This window comes from Ascaphus truei, chromosome 3 (genome assembly GCF_040206685.1).
Source record: "Ascaphus truei isolate aAscTru1 chromosome 3, aAscTru1.hap1, whole genome shotgun sequence".
Lineage (NCBI taxonomy): Eukaryota > Metazoa > Chordata > Amphibia > Anura > Ascaphidae > Ascaphus > Ascaphus truei.
Genome location: NC_134485.1, coordinates 195,966,516 through 195,994,108, shown reverse-complemented (window position 1 = coordinate 195,994,108; position 27,593 = coordinate 195,966,516).

Below are 27,593 nucleotides of genomic sequence, written 5' to 3'. Positions count from 1 at the left end.
GACAGGGACAGGGAGAGGGACAGGCCGAGGGACAGGGAGAGGGACAGGAGATCAGAGGAGAAGACAGAGGAGACAAGTTGTGCCTCGTCCGCGTCTGTACAGGGAGAGAACCCTGTTAGATGGGATGAGTGAGGAGGAGATTGTAAGTCGGTATCGTTTGAGTTCAGCAGCAATCTTATCTCTTTATCAGGAGATAAGGGGAGATTTAGATTTTTTCACAGCCAGAGGTCGTGCAGTCCCTGGGCTTGTTAAAATGCTGTGCTCATTACATTATCTTGCTTCCGCGTCATACCAGACAACTGTGGGTATAGTGGGCGGGGTCTCGCAATCTACATTCTCGCGGGCCTTGACCCAGTTTCTCTATGCACTCAATAGACGCGCTAGGAATTATATTCATTTTCCTACAGAGGCGACAGAGTGGCTGGAAGTCAGGACTGGCTTTTATAATATAGCAGGGATACCATGTGTGCTGGGTGCAATCGATTGCACACATGTTGCTTTGATTGCACCTAGTCAGAGTGAGCATGTGTACCGCAATCGTAAGCACTACCATTCACTCAATGTACAGGTGGTATGTGATGCGACGATGAGGATAATGCATGTGGTACCCAAATTCCCTGGTTCCAGTCACGATTCCTCTATCCTGAGGAACTCTTCAGTCTTCCATGCGTTCGAAGAGGGACATTTTGAACATGGTTGGCTGCTGGGTGAGTACACATTTACATGTTCTAACACAAAACACATTTTTATTTAGGAATGTTGGCATTGTACAATTTGATCACTAATGTCAGCTTATGTGTGCTGCATTCATTATAGGTGACTCAGGATACGGAATTAGGCCGTGGCTCTTGACTCCAGTGCTAAACCCTCAAACTGAAGCAGAGGAGAGGTACAATGCAGCCCATATATCTACAAGATCTGTTATAGAGAGGACATTTGGCCTACTCAAGACCAGATTTAGGTGTCTGGACAGAACTGGTGGGGCTCTTCTATACAAGCCTCAAAAAGTGTCTGATATTATCCTTGCCTGTTGCATTTTGCACAATGTTGCACTCAGGCACAATGTACAATCAGACCTAGCTGAGCCTTTGGTAGACGAGCATCCCACCCATGTAGCTGCTGAAAATGAACAAACAGCCAGTGGTGGCCAGACACGCCAGAATCTCATCAATTCATTTTTTTCTTGTAAGTAAAAACAGATATGTTCCAAGTTCTACTTTTATACTTACATTATGTTATCTTAACAATAATGTTTTTTTATATAACCTTCTGTTAGGACACAGATGAATATGGGTTGCACACCTTTCTTTTCTCTGCTGTGTGCACAAAGGGATGTGGCACCGGTATGTTATTGTTGCACAGGTTATATAATCCCTCTTCAATTGTACTTTAGTTGTGTGTATATGAATACAACTGGGGTAACAAAGCACTCATATTTTAGCATTGTGTTGTTCCTTATGCTAACACAATACACATATTATGCCCATACTCATTCATGCTTCTAGTATGATTACATACAATGTTATTGGTGCAGTGTAACATGTACATCCATATGATGTGTACACCAGGCTCATTTACATTTTGAATGTGATTACATATACATGGTGTTGAACATTTAACACCAAATACACACTTTGCTGTGTTGCTTACGGTACTGAAGATGGCATGTCAATGTTTGCTATTTATAAATTGTTCCTTTGCATTATAGGTATATCTCCAGTATGACTGATCATGGTATGTATATTTGCTGACATCTCTCATAAGATGTGCCTACCTCAATCTTCCTATAATTATTTGAAGTAAAAACACAACATATTGGTTTAAAGCCAAATGTAACATACATGTACTTTCTGTATCATGTATATGCATTTAGCTACTCTTGAGCTTTCATGTGCATTGTATTAGACAATGATTACTCCCATTTCATCACATTTTATGTATGTTTCCTTATAAATTCCATTCATGTAATATAGAGGTGTTTGGAGAAAAGGGGATAACTGTACTTATTTGTTTACTTACGGGAGCTCATTCATCACGGATGAAATTGACTGATCATAACACTCCATGCATGAATGCCTGTTATCACAACAATGCGTACTACATCTTATATTTAGCAAAGTTGGTGTTTTTTTAATGCTAGGAATTAATAGTCAACATTAATTTAAATTTGTGACATGTGTATGTATAAGTCACACGTGTGTGGATGTGTCCTACATGTACCAAGTGTAAAACTGTTAACAGAAAACACAATTTTGTTGCAAATGTTACTGTCATTTAGCATTTCTAATTTACCTATATGACAATGTTGGTAATATTTTTGCAATATAAATCACGTCACTTCATCATTATCATGATGATAATTATCAAGTATTCTCACAATTGTAACGTCAATCACGTGCACATTAGCATAGACACACTTTTTAAGACAACTGTTTGTGTCTGTATCAATTTGTGTAGGATCCATGTATAACACCGACAAATGATAACACCAGCTTTATTATGGTAGCTTATATAATCATATTGACTATACTATGTATTTTTAGAAAGTTTAATAAACACAGTAAACTATAGTTAGTTAGGTTAATGAAATATACACAGAAACGTACTTCATTACATGATGTTGATGTCATATTCAGAACATCATGCATTGTAGGGGACCACAACATCTGGCCAATAACATTAATTGCTACAGTCCCAAACCATTTTATCAACATACCCATGTAACAAGAGATTTTTAACAATAAAGGGCTAGTTGGTTGTAAGTGTCCTTTACATTGGGAGAAGGAGTGGCTCAGTGAGTAAAGACACACACTGGCACTGAGAGTTTGAAGCAGGGGAGTCTGGTTCAATTCCCTGTGTCGGCTCCTTGTGATCTTGGCCAAATCACTTTATCTCCCTGTGCCTCAGACGGCCAATAATAAATTGTAAGTTCCACGGGCTAGGGACCTGAGCCTGAAAAATGTGTCTGTAAAGCGCTGTGTACAACTAGCAGCGCTATACATGAACATGCTCATATTATAATTATTATTATTATTCTTATTATTATTGTTACATAGTTTCGACAGTCATACGTTCCATTACACAATAGAATACACAAATGTGTTAGCAGAGTGGGAATGGTTGTTATATATAAAACACACCATGCCATAAAATGATAGTAGTCATTAAAGAACACTCAATAAAAATTCATGAGGCACTATTTTGCAACATCATTATGTTAATTAAGTGCTTATGCAATATAGGCATAAGTGTATCACATTTTTAATTGTTTGTTAATAAGCGCTGCAAGCAATATAAAATTAGTTCCATATGTAGTATAGTAGTCGGTGGCTCCTCCTCACAATCATCTCATATAAAGGTAGACTCTTCAGAAATCATACATTGATCTGATTGTATCTTCCCCGACATCTCTGAAATACAGCAAACACATGATGGTGAAAGATGGCACCTTACTATATATGTATCCGTGACAACGCGTTACACAGCTCTATATGATTGTGTACATACACACGTCACTCACTTATATGTTAGAACTACAAGTGTACATCAGTATGTAATGTTTCTTTAAATTTGTAGCAGGCACAACTATGTATATGATGTGAACGTTGCCTGTATACTGAAAAATGTGCGCGCACATCTTAGTGTGCGCACGCACTTCACGCTTGGCTGCACTAACTGTTTGCGCATGCGCAAAACAAAGCGTACGTTGTGCGTTCAATACATCTTGAAAATATCATTAAACATAAAATCTTTATTTCAAATACAATGAATACGAAACTACATTCGTTCTAAACGAGTACATCTGTATTCTTTTTAAACAGACGTGTTTGGACAGAAAGGACGGCCGATAACACAATGCGCAAATGCAATACGTGTGACGTCATGTTAAACCAGCGTGAAACGCACGCTAACACTCCTCCCACTCAATTAACATTCGGCTAACGCCCAGTTGACGCCTACAAACACTGAGCCGCACACATGACACACTGCAGTTACCGTTACTATAACAAAACATGACAGCCAATAGGCTTTGAGGCGCGCACGTCGCTTGGGGGCGGGACTTACATCCGTAATCCTTTTTAAGGACGCCTTGGGCCATGACAAGGGTCCCACGTCATACGTGGTGGACCCGCTTTTAAATGTTGTAGATGTAGCATGATAACAAAACAGGTATGTGTTAGAGTTATGGTAAAATGTTGCTAATATGTTTAAAGTGATAGGAAAGTACGTATATTTATTCCGTCAGCAATGTGTACTACTCTTTCAGGTTCTACTATATTGTATTCGGAAACAATTTGTTTGTGATCGCTACATGTTATGCAGTCTGCTATGTTACGCTGTATCCACGCATTGAAAGGGAAAATGGTGGTTAGAAAAAAAAAACAAATTTAAACGCAGAGTCAACTCATAACGGTTGTTATATTTACCATTCTTCTAGAATTAACTCTTCGTCTGGCTGCAACTGGTCGCTCCAGAAATGCAAGGCTTTTTAATCCACGCTTGACCCACCCGCTGAATCCAGTATGACACACATCTCCTCCATGAAGCGCTCATAGGAATCGCCACTGCTTTCTTCAAACAATTGGTCTAGAGGTATGTTCATTTCTTCGGGTACCCATTCCAATGCATTTTCAGCTGAAAGGCTTGGTACATAATCATAGTAGTTATGTTCTTGTACAATGTGGGTTTCAGGAATGGAGGGTGCAGATATTGCAGCAGGTATCGATTCACACGGAACAGTAGTAGCGGATCCATTGCTATTGGCATTAGGAATAAATATGCCTTTAACCACAATATATGTGCCTTCTTTCACAGTGAAATGTTTTTCTTTGGCAATCTTCCAGAAACCATAGTTGTGTTCTAGCTTATCCTGCACACGTTCAAAAAAGTCATTAGTTGATAAAGTGAATCTTATTGAAGAATTAAAATTGCGCGCATGCCGACGGTTTTGGTAATAAGGATATTTTGCTCGAATCAAATCATAGATTTGGCGTGTGCTTGCTTGGTGTCCGCAAGTTGATAAAATTGCTTCTGATACCATGTATTTATAACCTAAATTCGGATTCATAATTTTCACCAATTCATCAGCCATTGCAGAGTAGCACAAAAGATGTGTGCAGGTATCTGTTCTTTGCTCATCAAAATGAAACTGCTCAGTGGCTAACAAATTGCTGTGTTTCCTTTTTAAGGTCAACAAAAGTATAAACTGTAACTCCTTATTTCAAACGCCAATTGGATTTCTAGTTTTAATTGCTTGAACATTTGTGGATTGTGATAGCCGCATGTGGGACAAACATGTATCCTTTTTTTATCTCGTTTCTGAAAACATTACTACACTTTTCATTCAGTAACATTGAGTTTTCTTGCAAAATAACAAAGAGCACTGTGTGAAAATAGTGCTTAGACAGCCATATCAGTAAATACACACACCTGCAAAATGAAATGTTTTTTTCCCACATACATTTCTGTGTGTATTTGAAAGTCTGGTTAAGTCCCTGTCTGCATGAGTTTAAATACGTGTGTATCTATATATATATAAATATATCTCTCTCATAAATATATATATATATAAAGTGTATATTGTACTATATGTATATTGTGTGTATGTGTATGTGTATGTGTATGTGTATATATATATATATATTATATATTAAAAAATTAATTTTTTTTTTTTATATATATATATATATATATTATATATATATATAAAAATTTTTTTTTTTTTTTTTTTTTTTAAATATTGCTGGAGTACACACAACATATTGATGGCAGTAAGTAGGCCTTGTATGAAACCTATTTAAATGGTGATAAACATGAGTGAATTAAGTAATAAACATTTGTTTGCGCCCAATAATGTTAGAGGCTCACACTTAGTATAGTTCTCAAACATTAGGCCTGTATTATTTAAATACTGTGTTTTCACAAGGAAGCATGAAGTGTATGTTTTTTGTAAATACATCTATACCAGTTTAGATAGTACTATATATATACATACACACACACACACACACACACACACACACACACAGTGTGTGTGTGTGCATATATGCATACATACTACATATATATTAGTATAAATTCAGAGATGTTCTTGAAACAAGAACACATAAATGATTAAAGGACAACATTACAATGGGCAGCAAAGGTAAGTAATATTTAACACAAAATCCTGCTGTACACGTACAAGAAAGATGTTTGCAGTTAAATAGGTACTTTTATAATTGCATGTGAATAATATGCAGATGCAATGATTACATCAAGTAACACACCCAAATGCAATGTTTTGCTGCAAAGTCAATGGCAGCTTCTCTAAACTTAGCAACTGGCTCCTGGTGGACCATTACTGAACAGACGATTAAAACATAATTATTTATAACACTATTCATTAATTAGTAGTGTTAACATTTCCAAAACTTCACGTGTACAAGAACATATTTGAAAGTTTGGAAACAACACACTCTTCAGCATACATACAATATTAATTAGATAATCTGAAGTCAACAAAACAAGGCCAAAGACATATTTTGTGAATTAGAACATTTATTTTTTTTGTTCCTTTTGAGACCGAGTAACAGGCCTGCTTGTTGTCTCTTGAATTTTCCTTTTTCGTTTGCCACCAACTTTAGCTACAACAGAGCCACTTTGAGTGGCCTCTGGCACTTCTCGGGCAGGGCTTGTGGCCAGTGACTCACCTACAGGGCTTTTGGGCAGTGATTCACCTACAGGGCTTTTGGGCAGTGATTCACCTACAGGGCTTTTGGGCAGTGATTCACCTACAGGGCTTTTGGCCAGTGATTCACCTACAGGGCTTTTGGGCAGTGATTCACCTACAGGGCTTTTGGGCAGTGATTCACCTACAGGGCTTTTGGGCAGTGATTCCCCTACAGGGCTTGTGGCCAGTGACTCACCGACAGGGCTTGTGCCCACTGACACATGTGAGCAAGTTGGTAGACACTGCACAAGTGATGGTTGGTCTGTTTCATGTGTGTCTTTTGTTGTTTTTGACCAAAAACTGGTCAGTAGTAACTGCTTGTGTTTTGTTTTTGTGGGCTCCTTTGTAGGTGTCAGCTGCTGATTTTGTACAGATGGCAGCGGTAGTATGTCGTCAGGAACCTGCACAGCAATGTCTGCTACTTGACCGGTAACATTTGGACCTGGTGAATGAAGATCAGAAGCATGTGGTGAAAACTGACCAGCATGAACAGATCCTGCCTGTGAGCTGTTCAAGTTGAATTGTGGTACATTCGTCATTCTCAAGTAATTAGCTTGTGTTTGCTGAACTACTAATGCTTCGAATGAGGTGTTGATTTTTTGCAACTGTTTCGGCACTTCAATGAAGACTCTGTGGAGATGTGCCAATTGTGAAACTGTTTCTTCCTGCAGTGCAATCATCCTTTCCAGCACTGTCATGAGGTCAGAATGGCGACGATTTTCTGCTTCCACAATTTTTCCCTCAGAAGCTACAATTGCATCGTATGTCGTATTTGCTGGACGATTTGGCGGTAAAACAGTTTCAATTGGAACGTCTTCATGGTCACTTGCTTCTATTTGTGTGTCTATGGCGGTGGCGTCATCATCATCATCATCATCATCATAATCCTCTTCATCATGTTCTACAAATAAATGTACACATTATTAAATGTAATGTTAATCTCTGCTGTGTTACTATGTAATTCTACTGTGTCATAAGTAACAACTAACATGTTTCCATAAGTTTTATAACCTCACATTAAAAACTACCTTGACTTAAGAATAATGTTTGGACTCAGTATGAAATATGAATGAATGAATACTTGCTCTAAACTCACAACTCCTACATGATAGTTAACATCAGTAACACAATACATGTTGCCTTACACTTCATTTTCACATACACTAAGTAATCCTATTTAAAGAAGATGTGCAAAAGAAATAATGAACATGACAACATAACATATAGAAGAGCACATATTATATGGGCACCAACTGATACACTCACCTTCTAGGTGTGTTGAGCTGGCTGACCCAGGTGAAGACACTTGTTCCGTCTCAGGTGACACATGTCCTCCAGGGGCAACTATATTTAACAATAACATTAGTTTTACAATTACATGTGTAAATATTGAACAAACAGTTATTGTATGTTCTGTATTTATGAGTACCTAACAGCATCAGTTCCTTTACCCAAAATGTGTGTGTGAAAGTGAACATAAATAGTTGTAATAACAATGTACATGCCTGTGTACTTAGAAGTTTTGAGTTCCCTAACATACAACATACTATGGTTCTGCAGTATTGCGTGAGGAAAAATACATTAAATTAGTACATAAAAATCATATGTTGTGTAGTGATATCAGTATCATAATGTACATAACTATCATGAGATGACCATTCACAATGGTTATCATGAAGGTGGTCATATTGCAAAAAGTGTTGTATTTGGTAGAGGATATGTGTGGTACATTAATAGAAGATGTGGCACACCTGAATGTGGCTGTCACTCAACAAGACAACACATGCAGTGTGTGATAATGTGTCGTTGATAGTAGTTCAACTATAGATATGAGTGAACTAATGTGGGACGTACGCTTTGATAAGTAATGAGTTGTTGGGGCATTTAGTAGCTAAAGTGAAGCTTTCAAATGAGTGTGATTAACTTCAGTTGTGCTAGTCAGGTTGTAAGAACGGTATTCCCTTCCCCAAAAAGCCTAATGAGCCACACCTTTCAATTACTTGAAACAGGTGAAAATGGTGTGAACTAAGTTGACCCTAAAATGAGGCTGTAATTAGTGTGTGTGCTGAACCCCACCCCCTCTGTTGAAGTGTATGCTGTGATGAGATATTAATTGCAGCTGCTTTAACACAATGGTAGATGAGCTAAATAGTCGTGTGCAGTTTTTAAGTTATTAAAACAATGACATAACATATGATACGTGTGCCTCATTATGCTGTCTGTATATGACTTAAATCAAAAATGGACCTTTTCATTAACAACTATAGATGTGTTAGTGCAAGTGATGTTTGTAGGCTGTTGCATGCAATATATTTGATGCATGCTTAAAATAGGCAGTAATGTCATGTTTGTCGGAGTAAAATAAATAAAATACACAATAATATTATACATATTTATGTTCTGTACCTGTAGCTAGTAATAATTTCTCTTTAACATGTGTTACACATGTGTACTACCCTGTTGTTCCCCATCTTCGCCCACCATCAATTGATTCCACTGCAGCAATGCATTTTGGGAATTCACATGTAAATGAGCACGCAATGGCACGTGCTATATTAGTTACTGCTTTTAGTAGGACTACAACATATATGTCTATTTAGATATATATATATATACAGAATCAGACATATACATATATAGATGCAGGTATGCTTATATTGTGAAGACAGTATAAAAAGCAGTGTAAATATGCAAAATAACTGTAAGCAACGACACGCCTAGTACATTAATATTTCTCACCTGGTGGAAATTGTGAGGGATAAATTCCAATATCACGGTCACCAGGTAAGCCTTCCACGACGACGGGAAGTAATTTTCCCCGAAGCAGCTCCTCCAATGGACTTAATATGAGACGTTGTGGTGTCGGGCCACCTCCAGTGCCAGTAGCATGCACGCGTTGGTGTTGTATTTTCTTTTTCAATTTGGACCTAATATCATCAAATCTCTTGTGACAATTCCGCTTGTCCCTCACATGATTCCCACACGCATTGACACCAATGACTATTGTGTCCCACATTTCTTTTCTGCTTGCTGAACTTGTCCGCCCTTGAAAAACATATAAAATATATGAGGTAAATTAATAATAATAGAAGCACCAGTTTCCTACACTGCTAGCTGTTCCAAGAGATAGCAAACATGCTGTTTTAGGTGTAATATGTGAAGCACATGAGCATTCACTACTAAACCTATACATGTAAGCAAGCTTGCATTCATATTGTATGCAGTTATGGCAAATTGACCGCCTGTGTTTAGTTGTCCTTGTAACGCATGATAAAAAGCTGTGTTTCCACACTAATTAACATAGAAAGATATTGTGAACCCATATTTGCATATGAACAAAACTCAGATGACCTAGGATCACATGTATTTGAATAATAAATGTAAAGGTACACTTACCTAGTAAATGTCCATATATACTGTCATAGTGCTCCAGAATGCCAGTGACAAGAGCTGTATTTTCCTGGTCATTGAAGCGAGGATTACGTGGCTTCTCCACACGTTTCTTCCGAGCAGGTTTAGGGTCAGAGCTTGGCTGGTGCTGACTGGACTCTCCTTCTTCCAATGGAAGAGCCTCCAAAAGCTGCCCACCAGCAAGCACGCCACCACCATTCACCCCATCAGCAACTGCGCCACCAGCAGCACTCCCAGCACCAGCACTCCCACTCCTAGCACCAGCACTCCCACTCCTAGCAACAGCACTCACACTCCTAGCACCAGCACTCCCAGCACCAGCACTCCCACTCCCAGCAACAGCACTCCCACTCCCAGCAACAGCACTCCCACTCCCAGCAACAGCACTCCCACTCCCAGCAACAGCACTCCCACTCCCAGCAACACCACTCGCAGCACCAGCACTCCCACTCCCTGCAACACCACTCTCACTCTCAGCAACATCACTCCCCTGAACAGTACGTTCACTCCGACGCGTACTCGCACGAGTAGCACTCCCACTCCCACCAGCATCACTCTTCCCAAGCTTTGCGGGCATACTTCCAGCACTCACAAAAAACAGACAAGAAATGTACAGCCAATCACACGAAACACTTCCACATATAAAACAAGACAAAGATGTAAACAAAACAACAATGGACAAAGCTCACCCAATACACAACAAGTCTCTCAGTCAATATGCAAATGTTCAAACAGCCAGCTCTGTGCGTCTCTCTCTCTCTCACTCCCAACAACACAGAGAATGATTAGCAGTACACGTTGCCTTTAAATATGGCGCGCAATCCAAAACATGCTTGTTTCGCCTGATTCAGCAAGATTTGTGATTGGGCAACCTAACAGCACCCCGCCACGCACGCCGATACACCTGTGTGTGATCGGCTAATCATCGTGAGAGTGGGCGGATTTGTTTTCGGCTTGATTTTGAATGTATTCGGCACTTACTGCATACGGAGAGGAAAAATCGCCAATAACATGACTAATCGGTAAGATTGCCGATTTCACATAATCGACGCTTACTGCATGAGGCCCTAAGTCATGTAGCCAGACCCTAGTACAGAGTAAGGGGGCTGATCTGCGATTGCCCCGGGGTCCATGGGCTACATATGTATAAAGGGCACTGAAACTGGAGTCATAATAAATGTAAAGAATGCACACACAAAAGCAAATATCAGTACATAGTGCTGCTAAAAATTGTACATTCTCAGGCTAATATCCTTTGATCTTCTTAATTATTGCATCTGATATTGACAATTTGCTGTTGTGTAAGCATACTACAGCACTGCACCATGGAATATGTTGGCACCTTACAAATACACAGCGACAATAATTACTGTAACCATATCCCAGTGCACAGCTTATTCCCTGCACATCATTTAGCTCCATCTTTCCTCTGCTGTCTGTGCCTCCATATGCTTACAGCAGCAACTATGCTACAGTGAATTTATCCAGAGGGTAAACCAGGATTCTTAAAACCCAAGTATTCCCTGCAAGCTTCTATCTCCTTCACATCCCATGCACATCATTTTTACACTCAGGAGATAAACTGCAGACGGCAGAACACTCTTAGCTACGTGACAGCTTATATAACACTGTGAGGCGAGTGGCAGAGAGCCAGCAGGGGTAGGGTGATTTCATTGAACACACCACCATGCCATCCACTTTTATTTACAGTCTCTTCCCCCCACCCTGTGTGCTTTCAGTCTCTCCCCTAATCCTCCCCGGTATACAGGATACAGTCTCCTGGAATATACATCACAACCTTTCTCTTCCTGCTGAAGTTTAGCTTTAGACAGTCTCTGGGGACAAAGCATGTCTCAGCCTCTGAATGAGGAGTGAGGTGAGTATTGTACATTTATAAGATGATCTGTGAGCAGGTAAATTAGTAAAGACAGATTTACCAGGAGGTCTGTTTTCTTACAAATAGTGTTGTAGTTAAATACTGTTACTAGAAGCAGATGAATTGTTCTCATAACAAAACAGCAGTGCATCTGAGCACCATGCACAAAACAAGCAGTTTGATCATACAGACAAACAATGATGTACAGAGTTTATGTATTGTAGAGAAAACTAGATGTGCTGCTATAATTACATTTTTTATATGTGACCCAGTATTGCAATCCCCTCCCATTTCACACCTCACGAGCCCCCTCTCTTCCCCCTCCCCTCTTCCCATGTATTTCTCTCCCTTCCGCCTCACCCCCTCTCACTCTCTCCGCCTCTCATGTATTTCTCACCCCAGCGTCTCACTCTTACTCCCCCTTTTCCTCACTCACCCTCTCTCTCCTCTCTCTCCGTCAAGTCAATTACCCCACGCTCACTCATTCCCTCAACCTTGACACAATTCCCGCCACAAGATATATACCAAAAAACTTCCCACCCCTAATGCAAAAAACTTCCCACCCACAAATAACACAAAAAATCCCCACACCCCAAATACATACAACCTCCCCCACCCCCCAAATGCATACAAAAAAACACCTACCCGATGCATATAAAAAAAATACATATAACCACACACACACACACACACACACACACACACACACACACACACACACACACACACACACACACACACACACACACACACACACACACACACACACACACACACACACACACACACACACCATATAAAAAAACAACCGTCCCCAATACATATAAAAAATACTCCAACCCATATAAAAATTCCCCCAAGCCCCACCAATATATAGAAAAATTCCCCCTAGCTCCCCAATACATACAAAAATTCCCCCACACACCCCAATACATATAACAAGACCCCCACTCCCCCAATACATATAAAAAGACCCCCACTCCCCCCAATACATATAAAAAGACCCCCACTCCCCCAATACATATAAAAAGACCCCCACTCCCCCAATACATATTAAAAGACCCCACTCCCCCCAATACATATAAAAAAGGTAGACATACCTTGGGGATGTCAGGACCAGTGGCTGCAGGGACTGGCGGTGGCTGCGGGGGTTCTGGCGGAGAGTCGGGGGCCGGGCCACCACCTGCCATCAGATGCAGGCCTCCTCACTCTGTGTCCCACGTCGAGCTTCCAGTAAGTGCGCACCTGAAGCTGAGGCCCGTTGACGTCAGATGCTGGGAAAGGGAGTAATCATTTCCACATGGTATTTTATTTGACAAACATGTTTAATATTATACAACGTTATAGTTCCAAAAATAGTACTTAAATCAACCAATACCTCCTTAGTGCTATCGTCCAGCTATTGGATCTGATTTTGTTCCCAATAGGTCACCCAGGGGTCCCAGATTGTCAGGTGTCTGTTGTATCTGTCTTGGATTAAGCTACAGTAGATAGTTTTTCCATGACCTTTATATAGTTTACCTTGTGTGTAACTACTGTGATAGTCGGGGGGTCAGTTTGTTTCCAGTGTCTTGCAATCACTGCTTTAGCTGTCGATAGAATCTGAGTTATCAAAAGATCTATATTTCTGACCGGATCCTCCACCGGCCCCTGTATAAGCACAATTTCCAAGTTCCATGGCAGATCTAGTCCCGTTACTTTTTTGATCAATCTTCTGACCTTACACAGAGCTAAAGGGCAGAGAAAGAGACACATAGGGGAAGATAATATACCATAATTTGACTTTTACCTGTCACTCATTCTCTACTATTATTGTGTTCAGTATATAAATACATTAGTATACTAGATTGGCATATCACCATAGAGATACCACCATCTGCCCTGTTTCTGCACTGTACCAGAATACTAAGCAATTCAGGTTCAGTTCGGTTCCAGTTTGTTTAACACGGTTAGGTTACCTGTGTGGGTTAGGCATAGAGTTAGCATACTAGCTTTGAATAAAGATACCACCATCAAACCTGTAACAATATATCAAATCATTTAGTTCCAGGTGAGTGTGGGTTGTTTTTTTTTAGTATACTAGGTTGACATGCCACTATCTGACCTGGCTATGATCTCTATGGCAGTACACCAGTTAATTCAGATCCAGTTCGGTTAAAACCCTTTGGTTATTTGTGTGGGCCGGGTAAATAACATACTAGGTTGGCATAGAGATATCACCTTTTGACCTGTCTATACGGTATCACTATACCAGTCAATATTTTCCATTTGAGTTAACACTGTTAGGTTAACTTTGTGTTGAGTATATCATACTAGTGTAGCCCCGTTTGGGGACTATTATTCCGGTTATGGGGTAATGGCCTTAATGGGTAAACTGTGGCTCACTCAGGTTATTCCCCTCCCCGTCATGTGATATAGGATGACTATGCAGAAGGGATTGACACTCCTTTGTATGTCGTGTGACCCGTGATTTCACTGTAGGGAGTATAGAGGGTATATATAGCTCCACCCTGTGTTCTAGAAGCAGGTTCTTCAGAGTTCTGACTGGGGTTCACACTGAGTCCTGTAAATAGGTTTGTGTGTATTGCTAAGTATGTTAAGATGTGTCCTGTCATCATTTGTTGTTTTCAGTTACAAACGTGCCCATTAAGTAAGCGCCAGTAGTAAGGGTCTATAGGCGATGCAGGCAGAAGTAACGACAGGAGACGTGTGTTTGTAAAAGTAAATGTAGGCTTTTATACAGGTGTAGCCCTTTTTCTGAACCCTCCCAAAGGAACTACTGGTCGCTGTACAACACCTGCGGCTCCAGGAGATCTGAGACTCCGCTAGCTGGGAGCCTGGGGTAATACTTACACATTTTGTTAGCGCAGCGCCTCCACTTACCAAGGATCCCCGTGATGTGAGATTCCCCTGGGCAAGAAACATACAACACTCTATGATTGTAACTGGGTTTTACTAATGAGAATGCAACGTAGCAATAACACATACATATACTTATACTCTAACGGTATAACTTTAGCGGCTGCCCCCTCTTCAGGGCAATGTCTCCGTCCCCTCACCGCGTGCCCCACACACCGTGTCCATATATTAATGTGATGGTACTATATGGTATAGGCTCAGACTTGTAACCACTTGCTCAGTGTTCCTACAAAGGTTTAGCCTAAGGCGGGATCAGCGCCTGATGACCGGTGTTGGTGCACTTGATGATATAGTACCTGCCGAGCACTCCTGTGCTCGGAACTGCAACCGCTTCACAAAGGATCCGTCGAGTTCCGGCCCGACATCCAGGATCCACCGTCCGGAAAGACCCCAACAAGATGGCCTCTACAACCGCAACGAAGGGCAGCGCCCAACTTTCTGCACGGGTACGCAGCGTCAATGGAGTCCCTATCTGACTCCGTGAACTACCGTGACATTCGCTGCACTATAGGCCGTCCCTACAGCACAGCACCCTTAGATGGCTTTAGGGAAACTCCTAGGGCCTACGGGGTAGCCTATCCTATGCAGGTGGTCACTGACCCCCTGCACCCACACTACCTTTCCCGTGCCTACCCGGGTCCCCTCTGGCTAACTCAGCCTAACGCCTGCAGCAAACACACTGCATACACACAGGCAACCTGCAGCAACCCACTGCAGACGCTGCTCACACTGTGCCTACTTGTCAGCGCTCACAGCACTACCAGCCGTGACACTGACAAGCCTGCACCCTCACACACCTAAGGGCAGAGGCCCTAACCTAGGGGCTGTCCCTCAGTACTACCCACTACCCTGTTGGGGATTGGGGCCTGCCTGGGACTTGGGGATCCTTACCTGGTGCAGGAGCCACTTGCTCCTTACACCCTTCCTCCCCCTTCCTGCTCCCAGCTTCAACTGCCAAACGTGGTCCTTGCAACATTGTAGCCTTCCTCCACAGGAGAAGCTGCAAAACCCTATTTGCTGGCTGGCTGCACGTGATGTGGGTGAAAGGGCAATCCCCAGAGGCTGCTGGGAATTGTAGTCCACTCAGGACCTCTTTAGCATTGGTACCGCGTGTGCTACCCTTACTGCGCCTGCGCGACCAACGCGCACGCTCGCGCAACCTGTCATGGTGGACCCCACTAGCCTGGTGTGCCGCAGATCCTCGGAGCGCTACATGGGGGTCTCTGGGGCTAAAAAGAGACCGGGGTTACATAGGCAAAGGTCAGCAACACAAAAAGACAGCTTTTTATATACATTAGTGTAGTCCCATTTTCCCCCTGTCTAAGGAAACTAACCTACGCTGCCGTTACCTGAGTGGCTAACAGAAGGCCTGATCCTCTCCAGAAGGGAGCCTGGGGTGACTTTGTTCGCTAACACAGCGCCTCCACCTGAGAAGGATCCTCGCACTGTAGGATAGCCCCTCCCAAGACAATATAGCAGTAAATACACACACTTGGTATGATAAAGCAATATTTACTGAACACATAAACCCTATACAACTATGCAACACAATACCAACCCTGGGGAGTAACTCCACTGTACCTGGAGTGCGGTGGCACCAATGTCCCAGTGTCTGTCCCACAATATCAGCCCCTACCCAAAAGTGTAGGAGTATCACTACCCCTGGTGCACATGGAATACCTTCCTGGTCTTAGGCCAGACCAGGCCAAACTGTAGCGTGGATCCGTTAGACCGCTGAGTGATCCCACAACGCGATCTCGCCGCTCCTTCCTTGAAGGCGTCCACCTCTGAGGGAGCTTCGGCGGGAGTGTGTCCCTTTTAAGAGTCTCTAAGTGACCTCATGGTCTGGTCCCAGACCACAGGCCGCAGTCAGCGCAGTAACACTCACTAAACAATACTGAGGGAATCGTCCATATCTAGGGCCTTCCCTAGAGCAGCCACAAACTTATAATGGCTAGCGGTCTATCTGGGACCTGAGGTAATATCTGTCCTAGTCCGGGAGCCACTGGCACCCGGACACTACCTTCCACTTATCTCTCCTGGCTCCGACTGTCAGCGCATGCTCCTTCGTGCCAAACTGTATCTTCTTCGTCTTCCCTGCAGCTCCCTAAGGCTCCTGGGACTTGTAGTCCCTTGCAGAGCCTATCCACAAAATGGGCACTGCCTCGGGACTACAGCGCATGCGTGAAGATAACAATGCGCATGCACAAACACAAAATGGCGACACCCTGCACTCTCGGCCCACCTGCGACCCTATCACCGTGCTCCCCGACCACCAGCTGGGTCCGCTCACAGCCCAGATGGCACCTGGGCTGCTCTGTGGCTCTCTCCCCATCCCACGGAATGGGAGTTAAGGGGACCTGGCTACATCAGTATAACACAGGAACCCACTTCAGACCTAGTGTCCCCCTGCAGACCAGGAACAGGGAACTATGAGCTGTATGATGCCTGCCTTTTAAATTTTATCATCCCAGCTGAGCTCGTTAATCCTCCTATCTCCTCCAGGCAAGGATTAACCCCTTGCTCGCCAACACCCAACAGTCCAAACTGTTGGTAACACCCTGTTGCAGGGTCCAAGATTGTTCTCACTATTGAAAAGGAGGAAGCATGCTCTTGATAGGAGTTCTCAGCATAGTAATTCCAGAGTATGTTTGGACTGCCACAATCAGAAGGTTCCTAGTGCAATACTGATTAAATAGATATGGAAGAAGTACGGTATGCAGTACACAGTAGCGATTTACTAATCCAGGAACCCAAAGTGTGTTCCCGAGAGGCCCATTCGATATTAAGCATTACTTACTCTATGCAAGAGACAGTCACTTTACCCCTTACTATGCGTAACAAGTCTAAGTACTATACCTCTTCAGCGAAGGACGGAGAGCTACCAGGGAATGAAGTGCAGAATGATTTTGTTTTCCTCGTGTTTCTGTCCAGTAACCAGTATGTGAAGCATTATTGCCGAATGACAAATAAAAGACCTTTTGTTTATAAATGTTCCTGGTGCCCATCCTTGTTATATCCAAGCATCCACATCCATCCTGTACTTACCCCACACCCTGCAAAAGCCCGAGACACTGAGAACTGCCTATGTACTGTATATAGCTCAATTTGATGTGACCTACTTGAGAGCCGAGTAAGGAGGGTTACACCATTTGGCATAGAGATACTACCACCTGTATTTGAATAGAAGAGCACAAAACAACACCAATCTGTGGTACAGATACATTGAATAATTCAATGTAAAAAACATTAATACTGTAAATCGTAACACACAAGTGTAGTGCTTAAACTCAAGCACATAAACAAAGTGTTTAGAATCCGTGGAGTAATGCTCCTTCCATTATTGCAGTTCTCCGTGGTGTAAAAAAGGGAATAGTGCTGTAGCTCTAATGCTCGAATTAACTGGTGATAGTACTGTGATGTGAGGGTGCTGTCATAAACACAATACCGTGATCACAGCTATGGTCCAAAATGGATCGTATACTGTACATACTGTATATGGATATATAAGGCTGCCTAGGGAAATAACTGATCAATGCAGATCAGAGTGACATAGATACTGTACAAACAAATATATTCCGGCGCCTCTAGGAAATAAGTCCAGATATCAAGTTATTGAAAATAAGGATCACACCATACACATAAGTCCAGTCTGGTAAGTCAAAACTGACCCGGTCATATATTCGAGGTGTATCCTAAATCATATGAGCCAGGATCTTCTCTTTTGATGCTGTAGCTTTCATCAGCATGTTCATTTGTTCCTGTAGCTCTTACATTTGTTGCATAAGCTCTGCTCCACTGGGGTAGTCTCCAAATGGTCCCCTGCACTTGAAACCGCTACACTGGCTCGGGTGGTTGCAACCTGAAGCGCTGTTCGGGCTTCTTGCCTGTCCTCTTCTGCATGCACTTCCCAGATAAGCTACGCAAATGTAAGGCTATCCTCCTTCATCTCTCTAATCCGCAAATGTACAATGGCCAGGTTGTCCAGTAAGGCCAAAAGACAAAAAAACAAGCGCAAAACGCAAATAGTGAAGTATATCAAAATGTATTTAGTGTAAAAAAAGGGTAAGTATTCTGCGTACATCAATATAATAGAACATAAGCATATTAATACACGAGTTTACCACACAGCTGACATCAGGGTGGGGAGAGAGAGAGAGAGAGAGAGAGAGAGAGAGAGAGAGAGAGAGAGAGAGAGAGAGAGAGAGAGAGAGAGAGAGAGAGAGATCTTCCATCATGAATTAAGTAGAAATAGCCATTTTAGTCCAGTTGCGATATTGCAGAGTACATGTGTACTTCAGCATTAGGTGATACTGTTTTTTATTTGGACTAACAAAAGATATTGTGTGTTACGGTAGGGGTTACTGGCATCACAAAACTGTTATGAAGCACAGCTAGCTACACCTAAATCTATCTAATTTGGCCACCATTGTAAGGCTTATTTTGGCCAAAAGGTATTTAACATCTGGGGAAGGACAGGGATGTGTAAATGTATTTCAAAGTCTGTACTTGTTATTACCTGTAAATGCAATCCCACAGTTTAGTGAATCACTATTCTTCTGTGCTTTGAGTGTCAGCTCTACCAGAAGGCAAATGAGATATTCCATTCCTACTATAATGTCTATGTTGAAGATTTCTATATAATTGATATGATTAGGGACAGCTAGGTGTCGGGACTCCTGCGGGGAGGTGAAAGGCTGATATTCAGGTCTGGGAGTAAGCACATTGTATTGCACAGACTGATTTAATCAGGGATGGATTTTAGCATGCCCTCTGGCTGTTGTGGCCCAAACTCAATCAATGTCCAGCTGCCCCCTCCCATGTAAATTATAGCCACAGAGGGATATATAAAGGGGTGCTGCTGATCAGAGAAGCAGTTCTACTCTGGGAAGGAGTGTGGAGTTCTACTTCCAGAGAGACACTCTGGGAAGGAGTGTGGAGATCTGCCTTCAGAGAGCATCTGAGAGCAGAGAAGCTAACGGACTGAGAGGCACTCTGGGAAGGAGTGTGGAGATCTACCCTCAGAGGATTATCTGAGAGACTGAGAGACATGCTGTAAAGGAGTTTGATCTATTTTTGTGAGTGGGCATTTGTCTAAGTTTTATGTCCCTTAAATACATATTTTTTACGCTAGGTGTGCGCCTGTTTGTTTTTTCTCCATACAGATTCCTGTCAGGGATTGGTTATCCCTTATTTGGGCTGCAAACCATCTGGTGGATTCAATTTGGGACTGAGCTGGACACCTACCTGTTGGTCTTTTGTATTAATTTTTATATTTTTGGTCATATAATTTTTTAATATTAAATGTTTTTATTTGTTTATATTATTTTACTATATGTTATATTAGACTAGTTGTTAGATTAGTCATACTACACACAGCTACCGTGGTATTATTCCTTTATATATGAGTTAGGTATATCTATATGTTTATTTACTAGCCTATCATAGCCAGCACTTGGATATTTCCTCTATTATTCATCATCAGCCATTCATATAGGGACTCAATAGGCGCTTCATAGTTCTTTTTGATATATATATATATATATATATATATATATATATATATATATATATATATATATATATACATATATATATATACACACACACAATTTTGTGGAGCTTGATATATGACCTCCTACTGTACATGTCTTTGAAATCCTCTCTCTGAGTCAAATACCCTATTCATTTGTAAAAAATGTCACCTGCTTTTTTTTTTCGCTTTCATTCCCAGTGAAGAGACTTTACAAGCTAAAGCTGGCTGCCAATTTGTATGCCTGAAATTGCTCATTTTACATGAAAAAGGAGCTTCTAAAAATAATGAGTCACATCTTTTATTCTTCTGGTCAAATTTGCTCACATCAGGAGCCAACGGGAAGGCTGTGCGGCTCTGTACATGCACCCAGCCTGGCTCTTGCTGTGAGCTTTATTTTTAGAAGCTCTGCTTTAATATAAAAGGAACAATTTGAGACAAAACAAATGTCAGGCAGATTGTCAGATACTGTTTTCCAAGTGTCTTTAGGAATGGAACATAAAAATGAAGGTAATGTGCACGGCTGCGTCTATGTAGCAGTATACAGTATGCACATGTAGCCAGGTCACCTGATGGCTACTATTCTGCCCTTGTGCTGGCAGTAAACCCCAGTTGAATCAGGCTGCCAGTAGTTGCTATGGAGGTTTTCCCCTCCAAGGAGCTGCACTTGAGTGACGGCGGGTGGCGGTGACATCAGGCCTGGGCATGACCAATCATGAGCCAGACCAGGTGCCTTCCTCCTGGCCGTAGTTAAAGGCAGGACTGCCCTAAATTTAGTAGTGTCCTTCCCCCACTGAGGAAGGCAGGTCACAAAACAGGGAGCCTGAGATTGGAGCCTTCCCTTGTGCTCTTCCCTCCGGGGAAGAGTGAATGTGGACCATACGTCTGCCTCTTCTAGGGAGGTGGGGAAGAGGTAGGACTGCTGCAGGTGCCCTTGGCCTGTAGTGGCGGTCCAGGGACCATCCTTCAGTGAGAGCTGAGAGTACTGCATTGGGCAGAAGCCTGCCATTTACCTGTGCTGTACAGAAGACTTAAACCGTTCCTGTTGTTATATACCTCCTGCCTGGTGCTTGATCTTACTAGGGGGGAGAGGTAATAGTTCTACTGTGGGAGATCACTTCAGTTCCTGGAGCCTACGGCAGATGGAGACGCTGCACTGCTAAAGAGATATGTGGGGTATGAACCCCAGAAGCCTGGTCCTGTGTCCCCACTACCATCGGTGGTCAACTCAGCCCTCCTGTTGCCAGCAGGAATATGCACTTTACACCGTAGTAATGGCCAAATCTCCCATCGCCATGTTTTTGCCATATTGCGCTCACGGTATGCAGAAAAGCCTGAATACCAGTGAGAGCAACATTTACAAACATGGCGAGTTGCTGGCGGCGATAGGACCTGCCCTCCAAAAAGGGCTCACATGGGAACTTGTATCTGCTGCAGAGAGATCCGCCTCTCTGAGAAAATCTGGGGGGTCCCCGGTTCTTCCCCACAGGTGTCTCATGTGCATCCTGAGGTGGTACCTGTGGGCATCCGGGGGTCCTCGAGTGGGCCCCGTGGGTGTCCGGGGTTCCTTGGGTGGTTCCCACGCGGGTCTGGGGGCCATCGGGTGGTCCCTGCATGGGTCTCCCTGGGTCCTCAGGTGGTACCCGTGGGCGTCCGGGGGTACTCCAATGCCATCCAAGCAATCGGAAATTAAAAACAAATAAAGAAGTAAACAGAAATAAATTACCACCAATCAATTAATCCAATCCAAAATCAATTCCACAATTCTCAATTAAAACACCAAAACAAAACAATTGTGAAATAAATGAAAAATAACCACCACACAAAATCTAACTACCAAAAATAAGCCACTATTAAAAAGCACCCCCCGAAATAAACTATTGAAAACACCCCTAAAAATTACATCTTACTACATAAAAATTAAAATGAAATTGCCCAAACATTTATAAACAAACAAGCAAACTACATTTAAAACACATAAAAATAAGCATTTGGACAAACAACCATTGATTGTCCCTGTATGTATGTATGTATATCCATAGAGACATACATACATACAGTGGCAATGAATGGCCATAAAAAAATTTAAATCACAATAAAAATAAAAAACCTGTAATTTGCAATCCATCTGTTATTTGTAATCCATCTTCTGGGGTCTTCTGGTGTCTTCATCTGTATCTTCTTACTTCATCTGTAGGCACGCCCTTGAGGTCTTCTTGCTGGAGGAGGTCCTTCCTCCTCGGCTTCTTGGTTTAAAATGAGGCGACATTGGCTTTAATAGGTCTATGACGTCACATTTTCTGCAAATGGGTCCCACGGGCCTGATTGGCTAGTGAAAACCTTGTGCTTTTCATTTATTTTTTTGGTGACGTCATGTAAAGGAAATGAAGCCAGTCAATCAGAATGGCTGTGCTTCCTTTCCCTCTAACATGATGTAATCAAAAGCAAGATGTCCAGCGTTACATGGTACTTGAACCAATCAGATCGTGGGAACTAGATCCCCAATCTGATTGGCTGTAGTAGTCCATATGACCGAGTTTTATGAGAAAGGATGTGACGTCATCCAAAGGGAGTGCCATGGTCTACTACAGCCAATCAGATTGGGGATATAAATTGTTAAGATGATTTCATAGAACTGCAGGCCTTACACATTGAGCATTTGTAACAACCCTTGGGCTTAAAATAGTTAGTGAATGTAGACCCACCCATGGCACCTGTAGTAGAGGACCGGACAATACTTGGTGCCAAGATTATATATATATATATAATCTTGGCACCAAGTATTGTCCGGTCCTCTACTACAGGTGCCATGGGTGGGTCTACATTCACTAACTATTTTAAGCCCAAGGGTATATATATATAGCAACTGTAAATATTACTGTATGTTCATTTGCATGTCTTAGACAGGTCTGCAACCCTGTCTTTCCCCATTATCGCCCAGCATACAGCGCTTCCACTGCAGCAAGGGATTCTGGGAAATGACATGCAAATGAGCACTCAGTGCCACCTTTTGTCTCAACACAGCTTTTAGACAGAGGCTGGGATGAGATGCAAAGCCATTAAACCCACTCACAGACATGTTTCAACCTTGATGGGTATCATCAGTGTGAGGTTGGTTGTAATGGCTAAGCTGGTTTGAGACTATAGACTAGGTAGTAACCACAATTATTAAGGTTATGGTGGGTACAAAAAGTGACAAAAACCCTCCACAGTATTTTATTTATTTATTTATTTATAAAATATTTTACCAGGAAGTAATACATTGAGAGTTACCTCTCGTTTTCAAGTATGTCCTGGGCACAGAGTAAAACAAATAATACATGGTTACAAGTACAGTTACATAAATGAACAGGATATACAAAATATATACAAGACATTGCATGCACAGTTAAAGAAAATATATATTATGAGCGTATGAAACAGTTACAGACCAGGTTAAAATGTGAGACAGCCTTAGATTTGAAAGAACTTAAACTGGTGGTGGATGTGAGAGTCTCTGGTAGGTTGTTCCAGTTTTGGGGTGTACGGTAGGAGAAGGAGGAACGTCCGGATACTTTGTTGAGCCTTGGGACCATGAACAGTCTTTTAGAGTCTGATCTCAGGTGATAGGTGCTGCAAGTGGTAGGGGTGAGGAGCTTGTTCAGGTAGCTGGGTAGCTTGCCCATGAAGAATTTAAAGGCAAGACAGGAAAGGTGAACTTTGCGCCTAGACTCTAGTGTTGACCAATCTAGTTATTTGAGCATTTCGCAGTGATGTGCGTTGTAGTTGCATTGGAGAACAAAACGACAAATTGAAAAGTAAAGTATACTGCACCGACACACTTTATTCGAGCAAATACCCGGTATGTACCTGGCAGATACCTGGAATGCGCCACTCCTAACCTCTGACAAGCCCCGTTGCATTTGCCTTCCCAGCCTGGGTTCATGCCTGGCTGATGGGCGGCTGATCTGTTAAATGATAATGATTAGGATTTAATAGGCTGCAATGCTTCGCGTGTCTACCAGATGGCATAAATTCATGAATTGTAATGCAGTTTATATATATATACTGTGCAGTATTGCAGCCAGCGGGAATAAAATGCTTCAATCCCTGCTTGGAAAATAACTCAATGTACTCGGGCAGAAAACAGTCACAAACCTCAATACACCCGGGTATACCCGAATTCGTGGCACTAGCCAAGCTCGAATAAAGTGTGTCGCCAGTGTAAAGCAACTGTAAATATTACTGTATGTTCATTTGCATGTCTTAGACAGGTCTGCAACCCTGTCTTTCCCCATTATCGCCCAGCATACAGCGCTTCCACTGCAGCAAGGGATTCTGGGAAATGACATGCAAATGAGCACTCAGTGCCACCTTTTGTCTCAAGCTCGTATTACACAAGTAAATCCTCAAGCCAATGCATGCTGTTTTAAACACAGCTTTTAGACAGAGGCTGGGATGAGATGCAAAGCCATTAAACCCACTCGCAGACATGTTTCAACCTTGATGGGTATCATCAGTGTGAGGTTGGTTGGAATGATCAGTGTGAGGTTGGTTGTAATGGCTAAGCTGGTTTGAGACTATATATATATATATATATATATATATATATATATATATATATATATATATATATATATATATATATATAATCAAAAAATAAATAGATGATACCGTTCTGTGGCTAACGAAATGCTTTTATTTGTGCGAGCTTTCGAGATACACTGATCTCTTCTTCCGGCGATGTTACAATGAATGAAGCAAGCAAAAGGTATACTTAAAAACAGTGTCTCTTGGAATGTTATCTGTGCTAGTCCTTCCCCCGGTGTGGATGTGTTTTATGGCTAGAGGTGTCAAAAGGTTCCTGAAAGCAAGTGATGTAAGAGTGTGTGTGTGTATCTGTGTGTTAGCCACAGAACGGTATCATCTATTTATTTTTTGATTATTGAAGCTCGGCTAACACGGTACTGATACCTCTACATCTACATCTACATATCTACATATATCTACATATATCTACATAACCGAAAAAAGATTTTATTTTCGCTTGTTTTGATATATCTACATATATCTACATATATATATATATAAAGCAACTGTAAATATTACTGTATGTTCATTTGAATGTCTTAGACAGGTCTGCAACCCTGTCTTTCCCCATTGTCACCCAGCATACAGCGCTTCCACTGCAGCAAGGGATTCTGGGAAATGACATGCAAATAAGCACTCAGTGACACCTTTTGTCTCAAGCTCGTATTACACAAGCCAATCCTCAAGCCAATGCATGCTGTTTTAAACACAGCTTTTAGACAGAGGCTGGGATGAGATGCAAAGCCATTAAACCCACTCACAGACATGTTTCAACCTTGATGGGTATCATCAGTGTGAGGTTGGTCTTAATGGCTAAGCAGGTTTGAGACTAGACTAGGTAATCACCACTACTATTAAAGTTATGGTGGGTAAAATAAGTGACAAAAACCCTCCACAGTAAAGCATAAAGCAACTGTAAGTATATATATATATATATATATATATATATATATATATATATATATATATATATATATATATATATATAGCGCAAATGGAAATATAACTGTATGCTCATTTGCATGTCTTAGGCAGGTCTGCAACCCACCTTTCACCATTATCACCCAGCACTTCCACAGCAGTAAGGAATTCTGGGAAATGACATGCAAATGAGCACACAGTGCCACTTTTTGCTTCAAAACCATTTTAAACATGTTCCCTATAGGTTTAAGCTTGCTGCATGGTCACAGCTTTAAGCACAGCCAGAATTAAGCTGCATAGCCAGTAAACCCACCCAAACAGACAGCTGTTTCGACCTTAATGGGTCTCATCAGTGTGGGGTTGGTTACACTGGCTGTGCCAAGCTGAAGCAATGAGAATGGGTTTTACCATACTTAGATAAGTTATGGTGAGTAAAAAAAGTGACAAAAACCCACCACAGCAAAGCATATAGCAAATGGAAATATAACCCTGGCTGTGCTTAAAGCTGTGACCATGGAGCAAGCTTAAGCCTATAGGGAACCATGTTTAAAATGGTTTTGATGCAAAAAGTGGCACTGTGTGCTCATTTGCATGTCATTTCCCAGAATCCCCTACTGCAGTGGAAGTGCTGTGTGCTGGGTGATAATGGTGAAAGACGGGGTTGTAGATCTGCTTAAGACATGCAAATGAGCATACAGTTATATTTCCATTTGCTATATGCTTTGCTGTGGAAGGTTTTTGACACTTTTTTCACTCACCATAAATGAACTAAGTATATATATATATAACAAAAAAATCTACTCGCCACCTAGTACCAAACGTGTGCTGCTTGGGCCAATAGGAGCTCGCCACGATGTTAAATCCACTCGCCCGGGGCGAGCAAATGTATAAGTTTGTCGAACACTGTATATAAGTATATATATGTATATATATATGTATTTATGTATATATGTATGTATATATAATATATGTATATGTTTTTTAAAGGGAATGAGAACAAAAAGGTCGAGCTCCATATCTTGACTGTATAAAACAGTTTAATCAAAAATAAAAAAGTCAACTGGGAGCAGGTAAAATTCATGTCAGAGTAACAACTCTGTAGCAAGGACGGCAGCTCAAGGAGTTATCAAGGACGCCAGTCTCAAGGATGAGAGTACTGTAAGTAGATGCGTTCACATGATCAAAACTAGCACCTTGGCGTAACGTAGATGAATGTATGCAAACAGTCATGCCAGGATGGCAATGGAGTACACTAGATTGCTCCGTTTTCTTGATCCAAAGGAAAGTGTATTGCCAGATAATTCAAAAGTAATCTGAGTCACATAAAAGTCCACTTTTGCATCAGAGCACGCAAGACATCAGGTCACGTGACTGCACGCGTTTCAATACTTACGTGACTTCATCAGGGGTAGGATTGGTTGCCAGGTTCATGAGTTAAAATACCCACTGTTAAGCAACAATAAACACAGACCACCATCAGTCATGAGATTGAACAAACAGTCAGATAACAGCATACAATTGAAACTTAATAACCATATAAACATATTAAACAATTAATCAATAACAATACATTATTAAATAATAATAAATAAATATGTACAATATATAAAAGCAACTATAATATAATATAATAAAAAACAGATGATTACATG